Below are 5,270 nucleotides of genomic sequence, written 5' to 3'. Positions count from 1 at the left end.
CGCTCCACCGCATGTGGGATCCTCCCGGACCAGGGCACAAACCCGCGTCCCCCGCATCGGCAGGCGGACTCTCAACCACTGCGCCACCAGGGAAGCCCTAGGCAAAGTTTTAAAAAATCATTTAGGAGGTCAAAATATCCCAGGATGAAATTTAAAATGTGAAAAAAATATCGAAATGAGTTTTTTTTAATTGTGAAACAACCTCGCTGAAGGAGATGAGGTAAAAAATTGCTGTCTCAACTACCTTTGGAGAAGAATCTGTAAGACTAAAGGCAAAAAGTACTGTTGATAACCAGTGTACCCTAGTGGATAAAGTTATTTTCCATGCAGATATTGATTAATAATTCTGATATCACTAGACAAGTACACTGGAATTGGACAATTAAATAATATGACAGCAGATGTTAGGAGCCTAGATTTTCATTGTTGAAGTGGAAGGTTATAGATAAGGAAGGAGTGGAGGCTACAATGAACCATGTAGTAATGACTTGGAGGTTTCAGTGTGATATACTGAATCAATAATTATACAGATGGTTACACATAGAAATATTTATAGGTAAGTGAAGATACACTGGTTAATATACATACAAATATTCCTTTGCTTTCCTTGCTCTGTCAGCTAAGAGGGTCTAGAAACAATGGCACCCCAGTAGCAATGAGTATATACAGTGCTCAGGTCTTGGTTTCTAATAGCAATCTGCAATAGGAGGGATTCTTAGAAAAATGACTGATTCTTAGACTACTGCAGGAAATATACAAAATGGGCCTAAAACATTTTGTAGTGGCTAATGGGGGTATGTCAAAGGGATAGGAAACAACCAAAGAACTCTGGACAAAGTTGGAACACTTCGGGCATCAAAATAAAGTCATGTTGGTTTATAACTCGAAGTATAAGATAAGTATCTGTGTCCACACTGATAGAAATAAATGAATAAATAAATGGAAGAGACAGATCCTCCATGAAGCATTCCAAATAATTTAGGAACATGCTCCATCCTCAAGGAGGTGGAGCATCGCTCCCCATTCCTTAAGTGTGGGCAATACATAGTGATTTGTTCCAAACTATGAAAAATCGAGAAGAAAAGAATACAGTGAAGAAGTTTGACAAACACTATCTTTACTGGGCATTAAAGTCAACATCAACAGTAATAAGTCAGGTTGATAGTACATACCCTTGATATGATGTGATGAAAATAGAATGTTACCTTTCTGATCTTCCTGATACCCATAACCCGCCTCTAATCATGGGAAAGACATCAGACAAATTGTAGTTGAGAGATATTCTGCAAAATATCTGACCAGTATTCCCTTAAACCATCAAGGTCATTAAAAACAAAGTCAATCAAATTTTCACAGCTAAGAGGACCCTAAGGAGACATGACAACTAAATGTAATGTAATGTGATAAGTTGGACATTATCAGAAAAAGAACATTAGGTAAAAAATCTAAGTAAATCTCAGTAAACTGTGGACTTCAGTTAATAATAATGTATCAATATTGGTTACTTGATTTTAACAATATATCAGATTAATGTAAGATGTTAATGAGGAAAACAAAACATAGTGTAAACTCTCTCTACTATCTTTAAAATTATTCTCTAAATCTAAATCAGTTCTAAAAATAAAAGTTTATTTGAAATAATAAAGCAGTGAAGCACATAGTATTACAGAAATGCAATGTAATTTCGTGGCAAGATCCCTGGACTAGGAGTCAGGAGACTTATAGAGTGATCCCTACCATGCAGTAATTTCTCTGTGTCACCTTGAGCATATCACTTAATCTCTCTGGGCTTTTGATTTCTCACCTGCAAAAATATGAGTTTTGTAACAAAAAGTTTCTCTTGTTTTTAAATTATGTTTCTAATCTAACAATTCAGTTCAATAAATCTTTATACTACTTGTTTTGATTTTTTTCCAAGAGGATTTGTGTCAGGAGGAAAATTCCATTTCCTTTGTTTCACATGTGGGGTTCTTTTTCTGTTTGTACCCAATGTATAAATAATATACAATGACAGGGCAATTTCAACCCAATTTCACTGTTTCTGAAAGTGTTGATAGGAATCCAAAATGTGAAGCTTGTTACCAACTGGATATTTTTGAAATAATTTCTAATTCTTTAATACCCTTTTTTTCCCCATTGTTATTGTTGTTAAGATTGTGATAATAGGACACTGGCAGATCATAGTGCATTAAATTCCTCTGAAAGATAGCTTTACAAATATAATTTTATTATATTTCCAAATTAAGAGGTTTAACAAACTATTTTATATTTGTGTGTCTCATTTGATATTCACAACACAGTAACCATTGTTTTATAGAGAAGAAAATGGAAGCACAGATGGCTCTTAACTAGCTAAGAATCAGTTTACAGCAAGTAAGAGACAGAGCTTTAATCAGGCCTGAGGCTTCTTACTCCGAGTGGAGAGATACTTCTATTCAGATCACAAAATTCCAATTAGCGTAGGACTTGGCACATGGTAGGAGCTCAAAAAATATCAATATTTGTGGCATAAATAATTGATACCACTTCTCTTCCCATTTAGAATATGGGCAACCAAAAAAGAATATTACTCCCAAAGGAGCAATGATTAAAAAGCCAGACAATGTACAAAATCGTTGTCTTATTTTAAGGTATCAGAGATCTGAGATTATAAAACAACCAGGATTCCAAAATGTAAGAAGTCTCTTTGAGGAGAGCCAAAACCCACAGACTGATTTTGTCTTCAGTGGAGCTTGAGAAGAAAAGGTGGCGGCCATAAAAGAATTAAGAAGAACATTGAAATTTAAACAAATTCTTGAAGTGCAATTGTGGGCTTAGAGTGACAGTTCAGAATCCCTAGTGCCCCAGACAGAATGGTAGTCTGCATCCTCTCAACATTTCCTTTTCATCGATATCCACAAATGCTCACTGAAGAAGACTGGCAGTGGGGCCAGAGAAGTGAGAAACTCCCCCTCAGGTGCACTGGCTCAAAATACTGCCAATTTCTGTGATCCTTCTCTCAGGCGCAGCACAAGCTTCTCAACCTGATAAAAGAATATCTGCAAAAATCCTCCAGCTTACATCATACTTAATGGACAAAGACAATCCTCCCTCCTACAATTAGGAAATAAGTAAAACTGTCCTTTTTGAAGTCCACATGACCCCATCTGCATAGTAAATACCAAAATATTTTCAAAGATCAACTAGAACAAATTTTTATCAATGTTGCAGAACACAATTTTATTTTTATACTAATAATCAATAATTGGAAATTAATTTTAAAAACACAACCATTTACCTAAGTGCAGGGAATGGCTTCCTAACTTAAGATTCAAAATCCAGATGCAATACAATTAAATATTGATACATTTGACATAATAATTTTAAAATAAAACTTTGTGGTTAAAAACAAAATTAAATCACAAGACAATTGACAGGAAATATTTCTAACACGTATCACATGTAAAAGTCTAATATCATGAGTATGTAAATTAAGGAAATATTATAGAAATGATAGAAAACGCATAGTTCATTCTAGCTTCCTCTCCTTGCTTATCTATAAAAACTCTCACTCTCAAAATGAAAAATATGGCTGCCAGCATCCACCATTTTCTTACTTAATTGTTCATTTTTAGTATAATAGTTTCAAATTGTTAATGTACTACCCCATGAGGTAAATTTATTAACTGGAGTACAGTACTGATGTACAGTTCCTTCTGCCTTTAGTTTAACAAATTCCATTAATTTTCAAATGTGATTGGACAAGTCTTTTCCTCCATCCACTTAAGTTCTTCATGCATTTGCAATTCATTTAGATTGTTTTGTCACATTCTGCATCACATTATGTGATCTCTCAGTCTTCAATTATTTTTTTTTTATTTTACTTTGCCAATATTAAGGTCCATACTTTGTGCAGTAAAGTTCTACAGGTTTTGAGAAATTTATAAAGTCTTATATCCAGCATTACAAGATCAAAATTCACAACCCCAAAAAATGCCCTGTGCTTCAACACTTCCTCTTTCAACCCCCCCACCCCCCGCACCCAACCTCAATCTCCTAGCAATCGTTCATCTGTTTGTTTACTGTCTCTGGAATTTTGCCTGTTCCATTTTGTCACATAAATGGAATCATACAGTATATAGCTTTTTAAGACATGCTGTTTTCATATGTGTTTAAGATTCATTGACATTCGTGTGCCTAGATGGCTCATTCCATCATTCAGTGAATGTAATTTCATTGAATGTATGTACCACAGATTGTTTTTCAATTCAGCTACTGAAGGACATTTTGGTTGCTTTTATTCCTGGCCATTATGAATAAGGATGCTGTAAGTAAAAGATTGCATATTTTTGTAAGGACATAAGCTTTCCAATCATTTGAATAAATACTTAGAATGTAACTGTGGGATCATTGCTAAGATTATATTTAGCTTTGCCAAGCTGTTTTCATGGGTGTTCCCAACACAATGGAGAGATCGTCCTGCTTTACATTTTAGCCAGTAACAGGCATTGTCAAGGTTTTAAATTAATTTTAGCTGTTCTAGAAAGTATATGACGGCATCTCATTATTGTAATAATTTATATTTCCCTAATGATAAATGAAGTTTTATATTTTTTCTTATGCTCATTTTTTTAAACATCTTTATTGGAGTATAATTGCTTTACAGTGGTGTTAGTTTCTGCTTTATAACAAAGTGAATCAGTTATACATATACATATGTTCTCATATCTCTGCCTTCTTGCATCTCCCTGCCTTCCCCCCTCCCCATCTCCTTCTTGCATCTCCGTCCCTCCCACCCTCCCTATCCCACCCCTCTAGGTGGTCACAAACCACCAAGGTGATCTCCCTGTGCTATGCAGCTGCTTCGCACTAACTATCTATTTTACATTTGGTAATGTATATATGTCCATGCCACTCTCTCACTTTGTCACAGCTTACCCTTCGCCCTCCCCACATCCTCAAGTCCATTCTCTAGTAGGTCTGTGTATTTATTCCCGTCTTACCCCTAGGTTCTTCATAACCTTTTTTTTTTCCTTAGATTCCATAAATATGTGTTAGCATACGGTATTTGTTTTTCTCTTTCTGACTTACTTCACTCTGTGTGATAGACTCTAGGTCCATCCACCTCACTACAAATATCTCAGTATCGTTTCTTTTTATGGCTGAGTAATGTTCCATTGTATATATGTGCCACATCTTCTTTATCCATTCATCCGATGATGGACACTTAGGTTGTTTGCATGTCCTGGCTATTGTAAATAGAGCTGCAAAGAACATTTTGGTACATGACT

The sequence above is a fragment of the Physeter macrocephalus genome, chromosome 16, assembly GCF_002837175.3.
Source record: "Physeter macrocephalus isolate SW-GA chromosome 16, ASM283717v5, whole genome shotgun sequence".
NCBI lineage: Eukaryota > Metazoa > Chordata > Mammalia > Artiodactyla > Physeteridae > Physeter > Physeter macrocephalus.
This window is presented reverse-complemented; position numbering follows the sequence as displayed.